The sequence below is a fragment of the Lepisosteus platostomus genome, unplaced genomic scaffold (assembly GCF_059453375.1).
Source record: "Lepisosteus platostomus isolate fLepPlt1 unplaced genomic scaffold, fLepPlt1.hap1 Scaffold_85_H1, whole genome shotgun sequence".
In the NCBI taxonomy this organism is placed as follows: Eukaryota; Metazoa; Chordata; class Actinopteri; order Semionotiformes; family Lepisosteidae; genus Lepisosteus; species Lepisosteus platostomus.
Window position 1 is genome coordinate 57501 of NW_028291697.1, and position 25083 is coordinate 82583.

Consider the following 25083-nt stretch of genomic DNA (forward strand, 5'->3'; position numbering starts at 1 on the left):
GCAAAGAGGCGCGCTTCTTTGCTTGCGCCGAAACACACCGCCTGGAGGCAGATAACGTAGTCGGCAGGATTCGAACCTGCGCGGGGAGACCCCAATGGATTTCTAGTCCATCGCCTTAACCACTCGGCCACGACTACAGCAAGCCCCACTGCCGCTGCGTTCTTGCTACAATCTTACCTGGATCGCGAGGCGCCGGCGGAAGCCTATTTCAAAGTCGTTCTCCGTTTCAAAAAAACATTTCCAAAATACAAGCCTTGCAGACAGACACGCCTCAGAGGACTTAAGGGTGGCTTCATGTCGGAATGATAAAGTCTCCCCGTCCGGACATGAAAATGCCACTTTGTTACACACAAAAAAAGAATCAACAACAGAGAAATGCCCACAAGCATTTGAAAAGCCGCACCACGTCGCACTTGAAATAGCTCTTACATTAGTGGTAGACGCAGGAATCGCCTTTTTATTTACGCTCTTACCAACGCGATGGAAAGCAAAACAAAGCAAAGCAGAGCAAAACAAAACGAACAAACGAAAACCTTGCGTATAACGCCGTTACGTGCCCAAGCGGTATTGTACATCATCCTAGCACTGCACCCCGGGGCGTACGGTATATGGGAACGAGCACACGCCACGAATCGTCTCGAATCACTCCCTACAGCTGTAAGGCGCCTTGAAGCGTGCACCCCCAACATTCTTCTTTGCGCATGTGTGAAAGGTAAACTCTTGAGCAGACTCTGAACCAGCTCTAAGGAAACTAATCCGATTAGACGTTACTTTGACTCATCTTTTTACGCTCAGTGCTGGATTGCTCAAACTCCAGCTAGGGTTAGGGTTAGCATTCCCACGCTACTTAGACACTTTGTTTACGCTCAGTGCTGGATTTTGGGAACTTCAGGATGAGTGGGAATTTTCTCCTATCTGTCAATTCTGTTTTGTTTTGGAGACTCTTGGCTGCCTATGTTGTACAGTGCAGCGTGAAGGAAACATTTTCCAAAACTGTGTCAGCTCAAAAGTTGTAAGAAAACCTCTCCAGCTGCTTTAACTCTCTTCATTTTTGTCATTTAATGTGACACTCGATGTATAACTGGAGCCTCACATATGCAAATGGTGAGGCTCCAGTTCGACACCCAGTTCGACACCACTTTACAGTATATGACAAAAGCATGGCAGACTGTGCCGGACCGGCAGATAACTTCCGCTTATTTTTACCATATTAAACATTGGAAATCCTCCCACTTGTATTTGTGACACTTGATTTTGGCTCCACCTAAGACTCTTAAATCTTCAAACACTTTTCTCTTCTCCCGCAACACTCTTGTCTGTCGGCACTATGTGGCAGCGTTGCATGACAACCCCTCTCACCACGGAAAGGAACCTAACAGCTTTGGTAAGAGAGGAGAAAAGGATCTGGCCAGTACGGGGATCGAACCCGTGACCTTGGCGTTATTAGCACCACGCTCGAACCAACTGAGCTAACCGGCCTCACAACAGTGCTCCTCTCTGTGCTGCAAAAAATCGAACTCAGGGAATTTCTTTTGTCCTCCTTTGAATAGAATGCCGTGTAATTCAGTGTACGGGCTTTCTCGTGCAGTTTCATGGTTCTTGTAACCCAAATCCTACACTGGCCTGAAGTGCCCCCCCATTTCACAGCATTTTTCAGCTGATTTAAAATGTACCTAAAGGAGAAGCATTATTGAAGACCATCAATGACCAAGAGCTTTTGTCAAAGGTTTTGGTGGTCATTTTGAATGACCACAGAGCGCTGTGACCTCGGTTTTACATCTCATCCAAAAGACAGCGCCCTTTTACAACACAGCATCTCCGTCACTATACTGGGGCATTGGGACCCGCACAGACCTCAGGGTGAGCGCCCCACCGCCGGCACCATTAACACCGCTTCCAGCTGGAAGCTTTGTTTTCCCCTGTAGCTCACCCTCATCCGGGTACTGACCTGGCTCACACCTGCTTAGCTTCAGTGGGTTTTTTGAGTTGCGAGTTGCAAGGGGATGCAAGTGATGGAGCCGCTCGCTGCAAAAGCCACTGCATTGGCCGGGAATCGAACCCGAGCCTCCCGCGTGGCAGGCGAGAATTCTACCACTGAACCACCAATGCTCAGTGCCTGGGCCTTCAAAAAAGACGCTTTTTTGGTGCTCTGTGCAAAACGCGTCGACATCTGCTTCCAGCTGCAAAATGCCATTCGCGGACGCTGAAGAACTTATTTCCAAGGCAGCGGGTACAAGCGATTGGGCGTTTTAAAACCACCAGGAACAGCAAAGAGGCGCGCTTCTTTGCTTGCGCCGAAACACACCGACTGGAGGCGGATAACGTAGTCGGCAGGATTCGAACCTGCGCGGGGAGACCCCAATGGATTTCTAGTCCATCGCCTTAACCACTCGGCCACGACTACAGCAAGCCCCACTGCCGCTGCGTTCTTGCTACAATCTTACCTGGATCGCGAGGCGCCGGCGGAAGCCTATTTCAAAGTCGTTCTCCGTTTCAAAAAAACATTTCCAAAATACAAGCCTTGCAGACAGACATGCCTCAGAGGACTTAAGGGTGGCTTCATGTCGGAATGATAAAGTCTCCCCGTCCGGACATGAAAATGCCACTTTGTTACACACAAAAAAAGAATCAACAACAGAGAAATGCCCACAAGCATTTGAAAAGCCGCACCACGTCGCACTTGAAATAGCTCTTACATTAGTGGTAGACGCAGGAATCGCCTTTTTATTTACGCTCTTACCAACGCGATGGAAAGCAAAACAAAGCAAAGCAGAGCAAAACAAAACGAACAAACGAAAACCTTGCGTATAACGCCGTTACGTGCCCAAGCGGTATTGTACATCATCCTAGCACTGCACCCCGGGGCGTACGGTATATGGGAACGAGCACACGCCACGAATCGTCTCGAATCACTCCCTACAGCTGTAAGGCGCCTTGAAGCGTGCACCCCCAACATTCTTCTTTGCGCATGTGTGAAAGGTAAACTCTTGAGCAGACTCTGAACCAGCTCTAAGGAAACTTTCTGATTAGACGTTACTTTGACTCATCTTTTTACGCTCAGTGCTGGATTGCTCAAACTCCAGCTAGGGTTAGGGTTAGCATTCCCACGCTACTTAGACACTTTGTTTACGCTCAGTGCTGGATTTTGGGAACTTCAGGATGAGTGGGAATTTTCTCCTATCTGTCAATTCTGTTTTGTTTTGGAGACTCTTGGCTGCCTATGTTGTACAGTGCAGCGTGAAGGAAACATTTTCCAAAACTGTGTCAGCTCAAAAGTTGTAAGAAAACCTCTCCAGCTGCTTTAACTCTCTTCATTTTTGTCATTTAATGTGACACTCGATGTATAACTGGAGCCTCACATATGCAAATGGTGAGGCTCCAGTTCGACACCCAGTTCGACACCACTTTACAGTATATGACAAAAGCATGGCAGACTGTGCCGGACCGGCAGATAACTTCCGCTTATTTTTACCATATTAAACATTGGAAATCCTCCCACTTGTATTTGTGACACTTGATTTTGGCTCCACCTAAGACACTCTTAAATCTTCAAACACTTTTCTCTTCTCCCGCAACACTCTTGTCTGTCGGCACTATGTGGCAGCGTTGCATGACAACCCCTCTCACCACGGAAAGGAACCTAACAGCTTTGGTAAGAGAGGAGAAAAGGACCTGGCCAGTACGGGGATCGAACCCCTGACCTTGGCGTTATTAGCACCACACTCGAACCAACTGAGCTAACCGGCCTCACAACAGTGCTCCTCTCTGTGCTGCAAAAAATCGAACTCAGGGAATTTCTTTTGTCCTCCTTTGAATAGAAAGCCGTGTAATTCAGTGTACGGGCTTTCTCGTGCAGTTTCATGGTTCTTGTAACCCAAATCCTACACTGGCCTGAAGTGCCCCCCCATTTCACAGCATTTTTCAGCTGATTTAAAATGTACCTAAAGGAGAAGCATTATTGAAGACCATCAATTACCAAGAGCTTTTGTCAAAGGTTTTGGTGGTCATTTTGAATGACCACAGAGCGCTGTGACCTCGGTTTTACATCTCATCCAAAAGACAGCGCCCTTTTACAACACAGCATCTCCGTCACTATACTGGGGCATTGGGACCCGCACAGACCTCAGGGTGAGCGCCCCACCGCCGGCACCATTAACACCGCTTCCAGCTGGAAGCTTTGTTTTTCCCTGTAGCTCACCCTCATCCGGGTACTGACCTGGCTCACACCTGCTTAGCTTCAGTGGGTTTTTTGAGTTGCGAGTTGCAAGGGGATGCAAGTGATGGAGCCGCTCGCTGCAAAAGCCACTGCATTGGCCGGGAATCGAACCCGAGCCTCCCGCGTGGCAGGCGAGAATTCTACCACTGAACCACCAATGCTCAGTGCCTGGGCCTTCAAAAAAGACGCTTTTTTGGTGCTCTGTGCAAAACGCGTCGACATCTGCTTCCAGCTGCAAAATGCCATTCGCGGACGCTGAAGAACTTATTTCCAAGGCAGCGGGTACAAGCGATTGGGCGTTTTAAAACCACCAGGAACAGCAAAGAGGCGCGCTTCTTTGCTTGCGCCGAAACACACCGCCTGGAGGCGGATAACGTAGTCGGCAGGATTCGAACCTGCGCGGGGAAACCCCAATGGATTTCTAGTCCATCGCCTTAACCACTCGGCCACGACTACAGCAAGCCCCACTGCCGCTGCGTTCTTGCTACAATCTTACCTGGATCGCGAGGCGCCGGCGGAAGCCTATTTCAAAGTCGTTCTCCGTTTCAAAAAAACATTTCCAAAATACAAGCCTTGCAGACAGACACGCCTCAGAGGACTTAAGGGTGGCTTCATGTCGGAATGATAAAGTCTCCCCGTCCGGACATGAAAATGCCACTTTGTTACACACAAAAAAAGAATCAACAACAGAGAAATGCCCACAAGCATTTGAAAAGCCGCACCACGTCGCACTTGAAATAGCTCTTACATTAGTGGTAGACGCAGGAATCGCCTTTTTATTTACGCTCTTACCAATGCGATGGAAAGCAAAACAAAGCAAAGCAGAGCAAAACAAAACGAACAAACGAAAACCTTGCGTATAACGCCGTTACGTGCCCAAGCGGTATTGTACATCATCCTAGCACTGCACCCCGGGGCGTACGGTATATGGGAACGAGCACACGCCACGAATCGTCTCGAATCACTCCCTGCAGCTGTAAGGTGCCTTGAAGCGTGCACCCCCAACATTCTTCTTTGCGCATGTGTGAAAGGTAAACTCTTGAGCAGACTCTGAACCAGCTCTAAGGAAACTAATCCGATTAGACGTTACTTTGACTCATCTTTTTACGCTCAGTGCTGGATTGCTCAAACTCCAGCTAGGGTTAGGGTTAGCATTCCCACGCTACTTAGACACTTTGTTTACGCTCAGTGCTGGATTTTGGGAACTTCAGGATGAGTGGGAATTTTCTCCTATCTGTCAATTCTGTTTTGTTTTGGAGACTCTTGGCTGCCTATGTTGTACAGTGCAGCGTGAAGGAAACATTTTCCAAAACTGTGTCAGCTCAAAAGTTGTAAGAAAACCTCTCCAGCTGCTTTAACTCTCTTCATTTTTGTCATTTAATGTGACACTCGATGTATAACTGGAGCCTCACATATGCAAATGGTGAGGCTCCAGTTCGACACCCAGTTCGACACCACTTTACAGTATATGACAAAAGCATGGCAGACTGTGCTGGACCGGCAGATAACTTCCGCTTATTTTTACCATATTGTAACGCAACGGGGGCTCATGCGGGCGCCCTTGCCGCATCTGGTCGGCCCAAAGTATAGGTGGCTCGAACCCGGGACTTCCGCGTTTCTCTGCAGCGACCTAGCCCCGTGAGCTAAAGAGAGATCTCTCCACAGCCCAGTAGCTGTGGTCCTGCTATCACAGGGAAGGGCGGTGACGTCACCCGCTCTGGTACGCCGGCTCTTACACAGTGCCTGTCGGCCGTAAGCGTTACACTCTCCCCCGCTTAAATCGCCGTCCCCGGCGAAGGGCTATCCCATCCCGCTTCTGACACCAATGTAACGCAACGGGGGCTCAGGCGGGCGCCCTTGCCACATCTGGTCGGCCCCATCCCGACTGGAGGCTCGAACCCAGGACTTCCGCGTCTCTCTGCAGTGACCTAGCCCCGTGAGCTAAAGAGAGATCTCTTCACAGCCCAGTAGCTGTGGTCCTGCTATCACAGGGAAGGGCGGTGACGTCACCCGCTCTGGTACGCCGGCTGTTACACAGTGCCTGTCGGCCGTAAGCGTTACACTCTCCCCCGCTTAAATCGCCGTCCCCGGCGAAGGGCTATCCCGCCCCGCTTCTGACACCAATGTAACGCAACGGGGGCTCAGGCGGGCGCCCTTGCCGCATCTGGTTGGCCCAAAGTATAGGTGGCTCGAACCCGGGACTTCCGCGTCTCTCTGCAGCGACCTAGCCCCGTGAGCTAAAGAGAGATCTCTCCACAGCCCAGTAGCTGTGGTCCTGCTATCACAGGGAAGGGCGGTGACGTCACCCGCTCTGGTACGCCAGCTCTTACACAGTGCCTGTCGGCCGTAAGCGTTACAATATTAAACATTGGAAATCCTCCCACTTGTATTTGTGACACTTGATTTTGGCTCCACCTAAGACACTCTTAAATCTTCAAACACTTTTCTCTTCTCCCGCAACACTCTTGTCTGTCGGCACTATGTGGCAGCGTTGCATGACAACCCCTCTCACCACGGAAAGGAAACTAACAGCTTTGGTAAGAGAGGAGAAAAGGACCTGGCCAGTACGGGGCTCGAACCCGTGACCTTGGCGTTATTAGCACCACGCTCGAACCAACTGAGCTAACCGGCCTCACAACAGTGCTCCTCTCTGTGCTGCAAAAAATCGAACTCAGGGAATTTCTTTTGTCCTCCTTTGAATAGAAAGCCGTGTAATTCAGTGTACGGGCTTTCTCGTGCAGTTTCATGGTTCTTGTAACCCAAATCCTACACTGGCCTGAAGTGCCCCCCCATTTCACAGCATTTTTCAGCTGATTTAAAATGTACCTAAAGGAGAAGCATTATTGAAGACCATCAATTACCAAGAGCTTTTGTCAAAGGTTTTGGTGGTCATTTTGAATGACCACAGAGCGCTGTGACCTCGGTTTTACATCTCATCCAAAAGACAGCGCCCTTTTACAACACAGCATCTCCGTCACTATACTGGGGCATTGGGACCCGCACAGACCTCAGGGTGAGCGCCCCACCGCCGGCACCATTAACACCGCTTCCAGCTGGAAGCTTTGTTTTTCCCTGTAGCTCACCCTCATCCGGGTACTGACCTGGCTCACACCTGCTTAGCTTCAGTGGGTTTTTTGAGTTGCGAGTTGCAAGGGGATGCAAGTGATGGAGCCGCTCGCTGCAAAAGCCACTGCATTGGCCGGGAATCGAACCCGAGCCTCCCTCGTGGCAGGCGAGAATTCTACCACTGAACCACCAATGCTCAGTGCCTGGGCCTTCAAAAAAGACGCTTTTTTGGTGCTCTGTGCAAAACGCGTCGACATCTGCTTCCAGCTGCAAAATGCCATTCGCGGACGCTGAAGAACTTATTTCCAAGGCAGCGGGTACAAGCGATTGGGCGTTTTAAAACCACCAGGAACAGTAAAGAGGCGCGCTTCTTTGCTTGCGCCGAAACACACCGCCTGGAGGCGGATAACGTAGTCGGCAGGATTCGAACCTGCGCGGGGAGACCCCAATGGATTTCTAGTCCATCGCCTTAACCACTCGGCCACGACTACAGCAAGCCCCACTGCCGCTGCGTTCTTGCTACAATCTTACCTGGATCGCGAGGCGCCGGCGGAAGCCTATTTCAAAGTCGTTCTCCGTTTCAAAAAAACATTTCCAAAATACAAGCCTTGCAGACAGACACGCCTCAGAGGACTTAAGGGTGGCTTCATGTCGGAATGATAAAGTCTCCCCGTCCGGACATGAAAATGCCACTTTGTTACACACAAAAAAAGAATCAACAACAGAGAAATGCCCACAAGCATTTGAAAAGCCGCACCACGTCGCACTTGAAATAGCTCTTACATTAGTGGTAGACGCAGGAATCGCCTTTTTATTTACGCTCTTACCAACGCGATGGAAAGCAAAACAAAGCAAAGCAGAGCAAAACAAAACGAACAAACGAAAACCCTCACGTCCCGCACTTGCGTATAACGCCGTTACTTGCCCAAGCGGTATTATACGTCATCCTAGCACTGCACCCCGCGGTGTACGGTATATGGGAACGAGCACACGCCACGAATCGTCTCGAATCACTCCCTACAGCTGTAAGGCGCCTTGAAGCGTGCACCCCCAACATTCTTCTTTGCGCATCTGTGAAAGGTAAACTCTTGAGCAAACTCTAAACCAGCTCTAAGGAAACTAATCCGATTAGACGTTACTTTGACTCATCCTTTAAGGGACCTTTGTTAATTGGAGAAATCAATGATTTCGAATGAATTTTGTATGCGTTAAAAGACAGCTATACACAGAAAACATGCAGGACACTGCTCATGATGTTTCCCGAGCCGAAACACAGTGCGTTTTTCCAAGCCATCTGACAAAGCCCGCCCACTGAAAACTGCAGCAGATCGTGTAAAGACGTTCAACTTTGTAACTACTGCACGCACAAGAAGCAGAATAAATTCCTCTTTTCAAACTGTCAAAGGTTTGCTTTGCGAACGCTGCAGGACATCGCACAATCTCTTTTGAACGGGGACAAACGATTTCTTATGAGGCGCACTAAGTACAGACGTTTAAAAAGCTCCACTCATGCCGACCATGCAGCATGAAGAAGCGCAACCTAACGTTTGCATTCCTAGCACTGTTGCAACCTAGCACTGTTGCATTCTGCGCATCAGTAGCTAAGAGAATATCATTTAAGGCTCTTGTTAATGCTGTTTCAGAAACCAGACTGAAATTTCTCAAGTATATTATTTGAATCCAGATACGATTGACGTTGGGCAACAACTATTCTCTCAAAACTTTTAGATTGAAATGGGACCTTTGAGACAGGCCTGTAGTTGTTAAGAACTTGTGGATCCAAATTTGACTTCTTAAGGAGCGGTCTAACAACCGCTACCTTAAATTGATCAGGTACAACGCCTGACGCAAGCGATGCATTCATCATACTAATTATAGGTCCTGCCAGTCCTTCGAGGGAATCTTTGACTAGCTGAGTGGGTATGGGATCTAGCGAACAGGTGGTTGACTTTGTCTTACGTCTGTGTCCATGAGTCCACCATAAGAAGAAATCTGAACAGAAATCTGAGTGGTGATCATGCGAGGTCACCACGGAGGAAACCACTGCTCTCCCCCCAAAAAAAACCACCACTGCCCCTCTCAAGTTTGCTAAAGACCACATGGATGTTCCACAGCAACTCCTGGAACAATGTTCTGTGGACAGACGTGACAAAAGTTGAACTTGTTGGTAAATGTGCACAGCGTTATGTTTGGAGATAACAAAACACTGCATACCAACTCCAAAACCTCATCCCACCTGGGAAGCATGGCGGAGGCTGTACGGCTTGCAATCATCGAGGGACCGATGAATTCCAAGATGTATCAGGAAATTCTACAGCAGAATGTCAGGGTGTCTGCCTGTGATCTAAAACTCGAAAGACGCTGGGTCATGCAGCATGACAAAAACAAAGGAGTACATCAACAACAGAGTGGCTGAAACAGAAGAAATTCCGTATTTTGGGATGGCCAAGTAAGAGTCCTGACCCCAATCCCATTGAAGTACTGTGGCGTGATCTGAAGCAGGCCGTTCAGCGCAAGACATCCCAAAAATATACATGAACTGAAACAGTTTTGCATAGAGGAATAGGCCAAAATACTTCCTAACCGCTGCTCAGGTCTGACCAGCCGCTACAGAAAGTGGGGATTGAGGTTTTTGTCATAAAGGAGGTTCCACTAGCTCCTTAATATAAGGGTTCACATACTTTTTCCATCAATGACCTTGATTGTTTAAACCATTTGGTCAATAAAGAAACAGCAATGTCAAATGTTGGGCGTGTGTTGTTTGTGAAATCAGACTCTCTTTATTAATTATTATGACTTAGATAAAGATAAGATCACATGTTAGGAGCCATTCATGCAGAAATCCACATCATTCCGAAGGGCTGTTTACAAAAGTTTTTCTCCCAACTGTATGTGAGAGAAAAGCAGAGACGCTCACTGAGTAAGGTGGGGTTGTAGCTTTGCAAATCACAAGGACATTTGTACGCTCAAAATGGGACAGGAGCACCCCAGATGGGACTCAAACCCACAATCGCTGTTTTAGGAGGCCAGTGTCTTAGCCATTAGGCCACTGGGGCACACCGGGGAGAGTCAATCACGCTGATGAGAGCCAGTTTTTTTTTTCCTTTGCTTTTTCAAAGGGATCCCCAAAATTAGGGAAGTTAGGCAGCAGAAGGTTTACTGTGACCTGAGAAGGACCGGCATCCAATCACGGTGGTACACACACACACGCTCTCACTCATCTGAGCTACACGGCTACCAAGATGATCTCGGGTGCGCCGAGCTGGTACGGAACATATTGAACTGATCGACGACGAATTGTCTCTCAGACAGGCTTTTCACCTCTGAGCTCCCTGACTGACAGTGATCAGCTAGGTAGTGAAACAGTCAGCTGCTTCTAAGCCTTAAACAGCTGCATCTCGGCGCTTCCACGGAGAGATGATTTGAAAGCCGAACATCGCCTATTGGGAACACCTTTCTATCACTAGTTTAAGAGACTCTTAAGGTCTTGCAGAGGTGCCTGTCTAATAGCATGTGCTTTGCAAGCTATAGGTGTTTAGGCTGAGGCAGAATGCCTGTTAACAAAATGTTTTTCTAAAGGGGCCTTGCACTCTTTTCCAAGCAATGGTCACCATCCCCACCGAGTGTCACAATGTAGTCATGTCCTAGGACATCACCTGTTAGTCTCCATTTGTCTGCCACCAACACTTTAGGTTACGGAGTCACAACCGCACCCCGGAGACCAGAGGAGCCATTGGCATTCTGGCGGCGCAGATTGGGCTGAAGGTGGGGCGCTTGAATCTCGCTGTTGGAGGCCGTCTGAAACTGACCCAAGCCTTTCCCTTGAATTAAATGTAAATAAGAAATGAACCCCAGATGCACATGGAATCAATCACGTGTTTCCTTTGAGCCGTTTCAGAGACTGCTCCAGAGTTTACCTTGCACAGATGCGCAAAGATTAATGATGGGGGTGCACGCTTCCAGGCGTCTTACAACTGTAGGGACTGTTTAGAGACAATTCGTAGATTGTTCTCATTTCCCTCTATTCCCCGTGTTGCAGTGGTAGGATGACGTAAATTCCTGCTTCGACACGTAACGGCATTATAATCAAGTGCAGGAGCTGAGGGCTTTAGTTTTGTTTCGTTTTCCATGGCGTTCGTAAGCGCGCTAATCAAAGGCAATTCCTGCGTCTAACACGAATGTAAATGCTTTGGAAAGTGCAGTGTGGTGCAGCTTGTAAAATCCTTTTCCACATTTGTGGTTTGTTGATGTTTTTTCTGTCTGCCAAAGTTGCATTTTGACATCCGGACTGGGGGACTTTATCATTTGAACGTGAAGCCAGCCTTAAACCCTCTGAGGCGTGTCTGTCTGCCGGCACGAATCTTGTGAAAGGTATTTTTTTTTTTAACGGAGAGCGACTTTAAAAAGTTTTCCGCAGCGACTTCGCACTCCGTGTTAGATCATAGGAGGAATGCGGCGGCAGCGAGCTCGCTTTTGTCATGGCCGAGTGGTTAAGGCGATGGACTCGAAATGCGTTGGGGCTTCCCCGCGCAGGTTCGGAACTTGCCGACTCCGGTGTCTGCCGCACGTCGCCTTGTGCCTGCGCGGCAAAGGCAAAGTGCCGCTTCTCCTTTCCCGGTACTATAAAAATGCTAAATCGCTTGGACCCGCTGCCATGGAAAGCAGTTCTTCAGATTACCACACATTCTGCGTTCGCACCTCTGGTGCTCTACTTATGCCTTTGAAAACCTAATGAATAAAGCTGAAAGAACCGACACGATATGTAGGTGCTCGTAAAGCACGCATTAAAGAACTGTTAACAGCAAGGGTTTCAGTGGGTTAACTGAGGAGAAGGCGTGATTGCTAATTGTTGACTTTTTATTTGGTGTTAGAAATACTCTTACTGTGCATGATGTGCAACAAATGTAGCCACAGAAATTGCATCACGCTTTCATGTATGCTATTGCAGACACCAACGTTGCCTAGATAGAAAACCGAAATAGCCGTGGGTTTGCTTGTTGGTCTGAAGGATCTCTCTTCGAATCTCTATCATTTGTCAATGGAAGTAAAAGGCGCTGCAATCTCATACGTTCAGAATCAAACCCGCAGCTGTTGTTCGACTTTATTTCTTGACTAATTACAACTGAGTGTCGCATGAGCAGTTACGTAAACTTGTCTGGTATATTTGAACACAAATGCCGTTCTTCAATTAAAACTAACAGTACATTGTCAGGGACATTCAGTTCTATACAAACAAGAGACAGACAAGAGAATATTTCTACCTTTCATGTGGACTACGTGTTGACTTACTGATCGGAATAATTGAAAAGTTCGGGTTCATAGCCGATGCAGTGCGTGCTAATTAGAACAACAGCAACGCTGAGCTCTCAGCACCGTACTGAGCCCAGGTGTTTTTCTAAAGCTGTCAGGTGCAGTTCATTTACATGAAGGAAATCTCTTACTGGGTACGATTACAATACAGTAAGTAGCACAGGCTACTTAGGGAGTAGCCTGATGCGTTTAAAAACGACCCGAGCCAGGCAGAAGTCGAACCTACAATCTCCTGATCCGTAGTCAGATGTGTTATCCATTGCACCACTGACCCTGGTGCAACACTGCAGGACTGCAACCCGGTGAGCTCAGCACTGCAACTAGTAAAATACCCCCGGTCCATTCTTTTCCAAAAGTGAGAAACACCTGTTTTCTACATTTTGTCTGTTTTAAAACCATATCTCTTTAAACCAAACCAAGAGTTTGTCTTTTGCTCTGATATTCTGATTCATTTCGATTTCAAAGAAAAAAAAAACTACCTTCCAAAGCATCATAAAATTGTCCCTTCTTCCAGACTCTACTTCTCTCTTGTAGTAGTACAGCAGACCTTTCCAGGTGAGCAGATTACAGAGTCCGAAATGAGCTTCCTCCATCAAGCAAAGTACCTGAACATGACTCTGTCATCATAAAAGCGCCCCTGTAATAAAGAAATTCAATCTGAAATCAAGAGGGCAGTTGCCTACTGAAATACAAGAAGTCATCAATTTTAACCTAGCAACACATTAAAGGCTGCATCTATACAAGTACGATTCTAGAAATGCTCACCAGATTACGTTTTAAGAAGGAACTGCGCTTCAGGTTCTGCCGAGATCTTAACTCGGATGGCAGGATTCAGAGTCCGGAGTGCGGACTGATTGCGCACGGAGGGTCCACATACTGTGGATCCCTCAGTGATCTTCCGCGTATTCAAACCGCCAGCGTGTGACTCCCCTGTCCACGTGACCTCATTGCTCTGCTCTCTCCTCTGTGCAGCCGAGCCCGATTCACGGTAAAGTGAAAAAAAAATATGCCCTCAACGTGAGATTTACTCTGGAGCGAGGATAGATGTTACCTTTTTATCATTGAACAGGATGTATGTGATGTGGCGACTAGGTTCAATTTTGTATCCTCTTTAAAAGATTAAGGACTGGGGTGAGCGTGATTTACCACCCTTTCAGCTAAGAACCCGACGTGCGCACCGTTTAAGCTGCATAGACTCGGTCGTTTAACTCTTCTCCATTAGCAGGGTTAAGGTTAAAGAAAAAAAACATTGCTGACTTCTTTTTTTTTTGCCAGCTGCTAGCGCTGATTAGCAAGGTTTGTATTTCATGTTTTGCAAGTTGCATCCATTTTAAGAAAAACAAGTCGTGTTAAAGACAGGAAATGAATACTTGCATTTAATTAAGTCTAGCCATAGGCGGTTATCCACTGGGATTCAGACCCAGGGTCTCCTGTTTACTAGACAGGCGCTTTAACCAACTAAGCCACAGCGCCCCGGGAGTGCTGTCCTTTTGCAGCCACTTGGACACACCACTCAGACACATCTGCATTCGGTGTGTGCTCCGCCTGCTCGCTGAGCAAGTTGCCACCTTTACATACAATAGCAACATCGACACCAAGAGAAAGGATGACAAATGGCTTTTATCTGGAACTTTTCATGTCCAAGGAGCTCAATGTGCTTTCTGTGTACAACAGGGCCACTGAACTCCACGCTGGCCACTGAACCACAGCAGTGGCTTGCTGGCTTGACATCTCCCAAGGAAAATTTTGAAATCGCATGTGGAACAGGAAAATGACCCTCGAGTACGAGGGAAAAAAAAGAAAAAGATCATCTGGAGCGCGCCAACCCAGTTGGGACAGCCCAGTTTTGTTGACGAGGTGGCCGAGTGGTTAAGGCGATGGATTGCTAGTTCATTGTGCTTTGCACGCATGGGTTCAAATCCCATCCTTGTTGGTTTCCATGTCTGTTTCCATTCTGTTTTTGATCCCTATTGCTCAATGCACAGTGAAAGCATTGCATACATGTGTCTGACAATGAGAAATGGGTCCCTGAGACAGTCATTTGCCTGTTTCACAAATGATCGTATTTTACTAGAGATTCTGTTTGGGATTCAGATGTGCATTCGGACAGCAATCCCTTTCAAGAAATGATACGTTCTGGATGAGGTCAAAGGTGCTGGAACACTGTATTTAGGATGTGTTTGCAGTTATTCTGTGTTTCTAGCTTCAACCCAGTGATATATATATATATGCTCACTGATTTTTTGGTACATGCCCAGGGCAATAATCATTATGAGGATTTATTTCCATATGTGCTAGAGGTAGTGTTGTGAAATTCTTCAACACACTGGATCGCAGGTTTAAACCTGCACTCTTACTCCTTAAATACCAACAAATGCAGATATGTAGCAATCATATTGTAGCGGACACTCATTTGCCTGTTTCACAAATGATCATATTTTACTAGAGATTCTGTTTGGGATACGGATGTGCATTCTGACAACAATCTCTTTCAAAAAATGATTTTACCTTATCGCAGCTTTGCCCCTCTTGCCTCTTTGGAAAATATCTCCATCTTGTGGTCGTTGTTGGTAATGTTTAGACAATATCTCCATCTTGTGGTCGTTGTTGGTAATGTCTAGACAATATCTCCATCATGTGGTCGTTGTTGGTAATGTCTTCTTATGCCCTTTTTTATTTCAATTCTTTATTAGTTGATTCTAGAATCTCTACAATAGAGCTGAAAATATCAGTTTTGTAGCAGACAATATGACATTAGTTATAGTCCAATTAAGACTTTATTACCCTGTTTGTAACATAACAAATTAAAATTGATTAAAACTAAGTTTGGAACACCAGGGAACATAAAAAATGATTTTTAGGAAAACCATGAGGTTCTCTGTGTCCGATGCCTGCAAGGGGAGAAAGCTAGAATCCTTTGCTTTTTCAAAATTTGAAAATAAACATCATATAACAACAGCTTTCATTCCTAGGAGTGAAAATTAACCATTTTTGAAGACATATTAGTTTCTAAAACACTACAATAAAGTTAAAAACATCCGTTTTATATTACTTTTAGTATTTTTAGTGAAATTAGTCATTTATTGCACTATTTTTAATATAATCTCTAATTAAAAGTGAATAGAATTAAGTTTGGAGCAACAAGGAACACAAAAAAAAAAGATTTTAAGGAAAAAAATGATGTCTTCTGTGCCAGGTGCCTGCAAGGGGAGAAAGCTAGAATCCTACCCAGGCTCCTGGAGTTCTGTCCTGGCTAAAGGAGGGTGAATCCATCCCCTTCAAAGCTCCATGAAAAAATGATCATTTAAAATTTGAAAAAAAAAACATCATATAACAACAGTTTTCATTCATAGGAGTGAAAAACAACCATTTTGGAAGACATATTAGTTTCTAAAACACTACAATAAAGTTGAAAACATCCGTTTTATATTACATTAATTTTTGTGAAATTAGTCATTTATTGCACTATTTTTAATAAAATCTCTAATTAAAAGTGATTAAAATTAAGTTTGGAACAACAAGGAACACACAAAAAAAAGATTTTAAGGAAAAAAATATTGTCTTCTGTGCCAGGTGCCTGCAAGGGGAGAAAGCTAGAATCCTACCCAGGCTCCTGGAGCTCTGTCCTGGCTAAAGGAGGGTGAATCCATCCCATTCAAAGCTCCATGAAAAAATGATATTTTTAAATTTGAAAAAAAAAAACATTATAGAACAACATCTCTTGGTCCACAGAGTGCAAAAATCCAACTTTGAAGAAAATCCATTGACTGATCCCCGAATCCTGAAGTTTCTTCGCATGATATCGGGCTTGCAACCACTTTCTGGAAAATTTTCAGCTCCATTGTAGAGATACTAGAATCAACTAATAGAGAATTAAAATAAAAAAGGGCATAAGAAGACATTACCAACAACGACCACAAGATGGAGATATTGTCTAGACATTACCAACAACGACCACAAGATGGAGATATTTTCCAAAGAGGCAAGAAGGGCAAAGCTGCGATAAGGTAAAATCATTTTTTGAAAGAGATTGTTGTCAGAATGCACATCCGTATCCCAAACAGAATCTCTAGTAAAATATGATCATTTGTGAAACAGGCAAATGAGTGTCCGCTACAATATGATTGCTACATATCTGCATTTGTTGGTATTTAAGGAGTAAGAGTGCAGGGGGTTTAAACCTGCGATCCAGTGTGTTGAAGAATTTCACAACACTACCTCTAGCACATATGGAAATAAATCCTCATAATGATTATTGCCCTGGGCATGTACCAAAAAATCAGTGAGCATATACATATATCGCTGTTTTGAAGCTAGAGACACAGAATAAGTGCAAACACATCCTAAATACAGTGTTCCTGCACCTTGACCTCATCCAGAATGTATCGTTTTTTGAAAGCGATTGCTGTCAGAATGCACAACTGAATCCCAAACAGAATCTCTAGTCAAATATGATCATTTGTGAAACAGGCAAATGAGTCTCTCAGGTGCCCATTGCTCATTTTCAGACACATTTATGCAATACTTTCACCATGCGTTGAGCAATAGGGATTAAAGATACCAGAGGTAAGGTTTAAAAGTGATTCTGAGGTGCAACACATCAGCGAAACAGCTAGGCATCTGAAATGCGGGGTTTGAGAGCCCTTCAGGGAACACCGTACCCTAAAGGTACCAGAAGTCCACTAGTATAAGCATTAAGTCACTGTCAGCCCTGTTGCAATGTAATTGCTACATATCTTCATTTCTTTGGTTTTTAAGGAGTAAGAGTGCAGGGGGTCTAAATCTGCGATCCAGTGTGTTGAAGTATTTCACAACACTACCTGTAGCCCGTCTGGAAATAAATCCTCATTCTGATTATTGACCTGGGCATGTACCAATAAATCACTGAGTATATATATATATCACTGTGTTGAAGCTAGAGACCTGTATGTAATAATATGATGCTAAAATGTTATTTTCACATGTAAGAAAACCGGCTCAGGGACGCCAAATATGTAATGTTGCCATAGCAAAATTAAATGTAGGGGGTCTCTGAAGGCACCAGTTCTGTAGGGTTTGGGCATTTACTGAGACAATTATTAATTGTAGCAGTAAATCACAAAGTTGATTCTTTTGATAGCTTTAGAATCCAACCATGTGACATAACTCAAACAACGCGCACACACAGGTACTAATACACGAGGATACATTTATTAATACATAAAATATGCATGTAAACCTAACAGATCTTATCAAGAGGGTTATCAGAATACAAAAGATATATATTCAGTCAGTTACGAAGTGTTACACATATCAAGAGGACATACGTTCAGTATATCATTCATTAAGACCGTTTCGTTAATGAACTTGGTTATAACTTCTACATTAGATACTCAAACAAGTACATAACTCTTAGGAATTAAATTGATATCAACTGGTTGGGATAACAATTGAATTCTCGAGCTGTAATGCATTGAAGTTGAATACTCATCCAATCTTTGGGGATTCAGATCTTCCTGCGGGCACAAAGAAACAGTTGCAGGCTGTTGCTGTCCAATCCGCGCTCTCTGGCTCCGTGCCAGGCTGTGCTGTGCGGCTTGCGACGCTGCACTGCTGATGCTCACTGTTGGCTTTAACTAGCAAAGTTTGTGCACAGGAGAAAAGATGACTGTGGGTCCCAGCAAGTCAGGAAGAGGACCGGTTCGTTTCTGATGAAGAGCTAGTTCTGAATAGTGATTCAGCTGTCCACAGTTCCGACCTGTTCACAAGGCCTGCTGCTGGTGCTAACCTCGGGTGGATCCTCTGGTTATTCTCTGGCAACCTCCGCTCTAGACTCTTAGAACAAAGGAAAGTTCTGGCACTCGTACACACTGGCCGTTCCGTGGTTGTCCGGGCTGAGTCTCAGGATGGTCAGGAGGCGCGCTGCGAGAATGTCCTGCCCTTGGGAGCCTTCTGCTCCTGGGCCGTCCTGCCCTGGAATTCTCCTTTGAATTCCCTTTAGAATTGTCCACAGAATCCTCTGAATCCTCCCTTCTGAATCTTACTGAATCTCACAGGCTCTCTGTGTTGCCTGTTTTTACCTGGAGGAACTTCAGCTCATTGATTGGCTGAAAGTTCCATGGGCATCAGAGTCCCACGTGGGTTACTCGGCCCTACCAGTCCCTGATTGATTGATCAAGGTGAGATATGAGTCACTTAGTCCTGACACTTAGTAATGCAGTCCAGATGTCCAACTGGCACTCCCTAGACAGATAGGCGCCAATGGATGACCATTGATCATGATAGCCAGGCTTAGCTAAGTGCATCCCCCTTTGGGAGCTGTCCTAGGACCTTAAATCACCCTGCAGAACAGTTTCTCTGTGGCTGCACCACAGAGATGAACAGAGAAATGGGGCCTCATTTGGGAAGGCTCAGAACACTTAATTCTGCCTTATTAATAAGCCTCGCCGCTACATATCCCCCCTTTTTGAAGGTCATGAGGTCCTGAGGCGTTGTTGCCTTCAAAACAAAACAGAGTTAAGTGATGTCCCTTGCCATTAGAACATTAATCTTAAATATCCACATTACTCCTCGAGAATTCATACCGGAACCAGCGTTGGATACAAACAGGATGAATAACATCTGGAGTATGTATAAACACGGTAGGAGACATTATCTAAGTCTAGGAATTACAGATCAGGAAGTTCACTGTCAATATCTGATACCTCTGTAGTACATATTTGGGGAGAAATCACTTCCTTTCTTTTGACATGCTACCTTTGACTCATTCATGCTACCCAGATTACATTTTGATGCAAGAGTACAGCATTCAGAGTACACTGTCAGTCATGATCCAGCTTCCCAGCAGCAGTGTTACAATAACAACAGTTCCTGTTCCCAGCCCCGCGATAAACCACAACACCTGTGTTGGGTATCTGCTTGGGTGGTTTGGAGGTTTGTTCCATTAAAGCAAACTAACTACCTGTACCTCTTCAGGGCTTACTGTTTCTTGGATTTCTATCCAATTCAATAGTGTGGCACCTGAAGGCATCCATGACCTCAAGTTTGGTCTTATGTTGTCTGGTTCCAGACCGTACAGTGTTAAGTTACCATGCTGTACTATGGCCTCCTCGGGAACTTGCAGGAAAACTGTTTGATTAGGTAGCTGCATTGTGGTAGCTGTATCATGCCTGTCACAAGTCATAGTGTCAGTTAAATGTGGTGTGCTGACCAGCCATTTACTTCCTACCTGCTCTTCATGGGGTTCATTAACCTCCCTCTGCTCGTTAGTAGCTTTACACACTTCATTGGTGAATCGTTTAGACACAGCCAATGGATAGCTTTGGTAGCCATACCCATCTCAAGATTTGGAACCAAATTCAATCTTGGATTGCCTTCTGGGTGAGCTATGAGCGATGGGGTTAATGTCACATACTCCTCTACTGAGAAGAGTGGAATCAAGTGGGTTGGGAATCGTGCCGTGGTTAGACTAGCTACAGTGGCACTAAGCTCCCTTAATAGGTCTTGTGTCAACATTCTGGCCTGTTGCACACATGCATAAACCCACTGTATAACACCAACAATCATGTCCACTGGTTGGGGAATAAGGTTTAACCCTGTTGCATAGGAAATTGCCTGTAGGGTTTTCCCTAAGCTTTCCAACTTTTGCTGCTGTCGATACAGTCTGTCACTACCCTCCGGCATCTCTGACCCCTGCCTTCTTGGGGCAGTCAGGGTGAGAGTGCCAGTAGCACACAAACCTACCAGAAAAAAGCAAACGTGCAACAGTGGCGGCAGCAATCAGTCCTCCCAAAAGTCTTTTCGGGTGGCTGATCCCAGTCATCTCCTTCTGAGTGACTGTCGCCTTTCTAAGCTGGCGCAGCGTGTACATGGTGTCTTTCTCAGTATGCCCTGTGGCATCTTGGGCACCAACATCCTGGAAATATGGGGAGATCTGACGCAGCTGCTGATGCTGCTCCTCCTTTTCCAGGGCATCTGCTTTTTCGATTTGTTCATGCCTGTGCTCTAGGAACCCTGCAGGGGGTGGTGCAGCGGTAGAGCATGCCTGACCCTCGGCTGAGTGGTCATCTGGAGCACCTGAGTGATCTGGGATTGTTACCCCATTCTCACTGTTCAGGTCCACCCTGCACACTTCCTGATTGAGGAATCCCTCTATCGGCATGTTTACAATCGTTCGCTGGGCGTGGGTGTAGGACACCTGCTCGCTCCCCCCTTCCCTTGCTAGGGGTTCAGGGAGCTGCCCCAGCACTGGGATAGCTAGTTCACTGTCTTTGAACTTACTATCACTCACCAGGCCCATGTCAGTGCAGGCGGGGATTCTGACACCCCTCTTTGCGATGTCCTGCACTGGCAGGCGGGTGACTTGACCATCCAGCTCCAGTCTGGCTGAACCACTGTTGGTCAGACTCAGACTGACAGACTGAGCTGGTGGCTGTAAGAAAACCGGCTCGGCTTTCATTCCCTGTCCCTTCTGGGGGACTGGGTGTGTTGGCAACCCTGCCGTTGAGGCAGGAACAATCAGGTCAGTCTCACTCACTACCTGGTAGTTGTGAGAAATAATGTTACCTGACTGCAGGTTCCCTGGGTCACAGCAGAGGGAATCGGCATCTGGGATCAGGTGTGTCCACAGCGCAGTAGTCTCAGCGTCCAGCTGGACCTCCTGTCTAACCTGTGAATGTTGCACCAGGGGCACCTGGCGGTGGCCCTGTGACAGCTGCTCAAGCAGATCCTTACTAATAGAGGACCTCTCAGGGCTAAGGGTGAGGGCTACATCACCAACCTGCTCTCCTGCCATCTGGATCCCTTCCACCACTGCAGGGTGGTGTTCCTGACCCCTCTTGGGTGCCAGGGTGCACAGGGAAAGCTCCTTTTCATCGCCAGGTGGGGAGATCTGCTCCTCTTTAGGGATGTAAAAGGTGTGTGCTTTACCTGGTGGATCAGGCGGCTGCTTGGAGCACCGCTCCTGTGGCATGGAGGCTGTTGGGACCTTGGCCGGGACACGACTTCCCTGTATATCCGGGGAACAAGGAAATATTTTTATTTCTTGTCCAGAGGGAACAGAAGGAATCTCCACATAGGCTTCTGTGTTCGGTGGGCACTGTGTGAGCACAGTCTGCCTCTTGGCCCCCCTTTCCTTCTGTACAGAAGGCTTAGGAGCCTTGACCTGTTTCCACACTTTGCCTTTCTGGTGATCCACCAAAGGTTCCTCTCTGAGTCGCATGCCCTTTTCTTTTTCAACCCGTTTGAGCTTGCCGTGTGACATCAAACACCTTTCAACCTCAGTGTCAATCAGTGTCTCACAGTGTAAGACATCTCCCATGGCAGCCTTGAGGTAAAAGCTTCTTGCTTTTCCTCTGTGTTTTACTGCCTGCTCTGTGACTTCAGGGGTGGAGTCAGCACTCACTTGGGAGTGGCTGAATTCATCCAGGCAGGAACCCTTCTGCTCAATCAGATAGACTGAGGGAGGGAGAGGGGGCGGGTCTCCGCCTCCTCCAGTGGAGAGTATCAGCTCATTCACGCTTCCGGCAGCCTTGGGGAGCGGTTGTCCCTGTCCTAATAAAGCTTGTTCAAGCCTGGCCAGGCGGGTGGCTACTGAATCCTTTTGTTCAGCTTTATCTAGCCCTTTCCCTCCCCCGGTGTTCTCATGGCACTTAGGACGCTGGGTGTGGTCCTGTGTGCATGCTTTGGAACGGGGCTTAGCCAGCTCAGGAGCCTGTGCTCCTTCGAGCAGGGGGGAATTAACCCTGCTGGCTCTGACGGCAAACACAGTCACTTTAACAGCTTTTTGCTCAGAGCGACTTTGGACATCATACTCCCAGGCTTTCTGCACGAATCTCTTAATATCAGTCATTTTCATGGTCTGTGCATCTGTATGCATTAAGATCATCTTTCTGACTGACGGGTGGAGATTCGCAATGAATAAACCCTTGAAATGTGTGTTCTCTTCGCAACCCTCATCATTTCGCCCTGCAAAATAAGTTCGTCTAAGTCTCTCGTAATATTCGCGAGGGGACTCTGCTCTCTTGTGCTTAATGTTAAGAGCGGCGGCTATCGCAGCAGTCGGGTCAATAAACGCACTGTATTCTTCGATAAGTGCTTGACAAAGCTGCTCAAAATCATTACAGACTTCTTTCATCTGCCTAGCCATCCACTCATGTACAGCTCTGCTGGTAGTTTTCCTGACCAGAAACACTTTCTCCTGTTCTGTGGCGTTTGGCAGATACTGCAGGGTATACCTGAGGTCCTGAATATAACTCTCGATATTATTCTTTGACACTGCGGGGTCAAATCTCTCTATGTCCTTCGCTAGCTCTCTCAGAGAATGGAGATTTATCCTTCTAGCTTCTCCGCTGACGGAGATATGGAAGAGATCGTGGTCAGACCTGTCGCTGCTAGAGAGAGTGCTTAATAGCGACTCGAATTCAGACCTTTTAGCAACCATCGTTAAACTTAAAGAGTATTACTTTTAAGTACGAAACAGTTTTACCATGAAAACCACAAGATCAAGTATGCAATCAACCCGGTAGATCGCAAAAGATCACAAAACAATCAAGCACTGCTTAAAGAGCAAGGGGAACTTTTTTTTCTTTCGGCTTTCAGCACACCGTATTGTTGTGTATGAAACCCGCGGCGTTTTATATTGAATTATTCCGCTTGGTTGACTCATTTCAGTCTTGCCACGCCCACCCAGGGACGCCAAATAATGTAAGAAAACCATCCACAGAATCCTCTCAATCCTCCCTTCTGAATCTTACTGAATCTCACAGGCTCTCTGTGTTGCCTGTTTTTACCTGGAGGAACTTCAGCTCATTGATTGGCTGAAAGTTCCATGGGCATCAGAGTCCCACGTGGGTTACTCGGCCCTACCAGTCCCTGATTGATTGATCAAGGTGAGATATGAGTCACTTAGGCCTGACACTTAGTAATGCAGTCCAGATGTCCAACTGGCACTCCCTAGACAGATAGGCGCCAATGGATGACCATTGATCATGATAGAAAGGCTTAGCTAAGTGCATCCCCCTTTGGGAGCTGTCCTAGGACCTTAAATCACCCTGCATGAATAGTCTCTCTGTGGCTGCACCACAGAGATGAACAGAGAAATGGGGCCTCATTTGGGAAGGCTCAGAACACTTAATTCTGCCTTATTAATAAGCCTCGCCGCTACACACATATATTAATGTAATAAATGATTGCTTATGCTTTATAAATAAATCTAATTAAAATAAAAGCTTAAGTTTTGTATTTATCTTGTACCATAGAACATGATTTTCTTTGTATTTCAAGCCCACAAAGTGTCCAAATGTTCTATGATCATTTCTTTCATCATTAGGGACTAAATATACCAAACGTATGATGCTAAAATCCTGAAAAAAGGATAGGCTCCATTTCGTCAGTAGGTTGGAGTCCAAAACTGATTTGGGTCAATATACATTACCTTTGAAGATAAGGTACAGTCTACTGTAGGGAACCATCAACTTAGAAAGCATTGACCTTCCCTGGGGGTCAGGTAGGTGCAAAAGATAAACCTTTATCCTATCTTTATCTTAAGATAAGTGTCCAAGCAGTATTTTTCCAAGTTTCACCAAGCTCATCATGTTGCCATAGTAGACAAAGTTCTATAAAATGTTAAATAACTTTAGAAAAAAGCATCTTGGTCTTTCAGTACTGTACAAGGTGAATTAAACTGTCCCTGGTAATAAAAAGTAATTAGAAGCATCCCAGAAACTTTATCTCTAGAAACATTAGCTGTTTTATATCATGTAATTTAGTGTGATGTTGTCAGAATTCAAGGACATTATCACACACAGAAATTGGTTCAGTTAAATCTAAAAAACACAGCTAAACATGGGTTTAAATGTAAAATAGAAGTCTTACCTCTTGTCAAAAGATTTAATTCAAGAAGCGATGTAATAAATGATTGCTTATGCTTTATAAACAAATCTAATTAAAATAAAAGCTTAAGTTTTGTATTTATCTTGTACCATATAACATGGTTTTCTTTGTATTTCAATCCCACAAAGTGTCCAAATGACGCACTACATGATATAAGGAAGATTATCACATGCATATCGGTATTATCTTTCTTACGAAAATGCATTCCTTTCATTACCTTTTACTTTTTAAAATGAACTCAAATTGTGTATAATGTAATAATTTAAGTAGAATAGATTCTAACAATATAATGATCCAGTGTGTTGCACTACTTCACTGCTTCACTGCTCTATGCCGTCTGGAAATAAATCCTCAGACTGCTCACTGCCCTGGGCTTGTACCAATAAATTACAGGAGCACGTCTATATATCACTGCGTTGAAGCAGAAGACACACAATCACTGCAAACACATCCTAAATACAGTGTTCCAACACCTTTGACCTCATCCAGAACGTATCATTTATTGAAAGGGATTGCTGTCAGAATGCACATCTGAATCCCAAACAGAATCTCTAGTAAAATACGATCATTTGTGAAACAGGCAAATGACTGTCTCAGGGGCCCATTCCTCATTGTCAGAC

At 45.8% G+C, this 25083-nt stretch overlaps 8 non-coding genes across 8 annotated transcripts; all 8 read right to left on the bottom strand.

Moving 5' to 3' along the window:
• Positions 1 to 55: 55 nt before the first annotated feature.
• Positions 56 to 137, bottom strand: trnas-aga (transfer RNA serine (anticodon AGA)). The gene has a single exon. It is a non-coding gene; the product is annotated as a tRNA-Ser (tRNA).
• A 1268-nt stretch (positions 138 to 1405) lies between these two features.
• On the bottom strand, positions 1406 to 1479 carry trnai-aau (transfer RNA isoleucine (anticodon AAU)). Its single transcript has one exon. It is a non-coding gene; the product is annotated as a tRNA-Ile (tRNA).
• A 559-nt stretch (positions 1480 to 2038) lies between these two features.
• On the bottom strand, positions 2039 to 2109 carry trnag-gcc (transfer RNA glycine (anticodon GCC)). The gene has a single exon. It is a non-coding gene; the product is annotated as a tRNA-Gly (tRNA).
• A 213-nt stretch (positions 2110 to 2322) lies between these two features.
• Positions 2323 to 2404, bottom strand: trnas-aga (transfer RNA serine (anticodon AGA)). Its single transcript has one exon. It is a non-coding gene; the product is annotated as a tRNA-Ser (tRNA).
• A 1902-nt stretch (positions 2405 to 4306) lies between these two features.
• trnag-gcc (transfer RNA glycine (anticodon GCC)) lies at positions 4307 to 4377 on the bottom strand. Its single transcript has one exon. It is a non-coding gene; the product is annotated as a tRNA-Gly (tRNA).
• A 213-nt stretch (positions 4378 to 4590) lies between these two features.
• On the bottom strand, positions 4591 to 4672 carry trnas-aga (transfer RNA serine (anticodon AGA)). Its single transcript has one exon. It is a non-coding gene; the product is annotated as a tRNA-Ser (tRNA).
• Positions 4673 to 6774: 2102 nt separating this feature from the next.
• Positions 6775 to 6848, bottom strand: trnai-aau (transfer RNA isoleucine (anticodon AAU)). Its single transcript has one exon. It is a non-coding gene; the product is annotated as a tRNA-Ile (tRNA).
• Positions 6849 to 7691: 843 nt separating this feature from the next.
• Positions 7692 to 7773, bottom strand: trnas-aga (transfer RNA serine (anticodon AGA)). Its single transcript has one exon. It is a non-coding gene; the product is annotated as a tRNA-Ser (tRNA).
• Positions 7774 to 25083: the final 17310 nt, after the last annotated feature.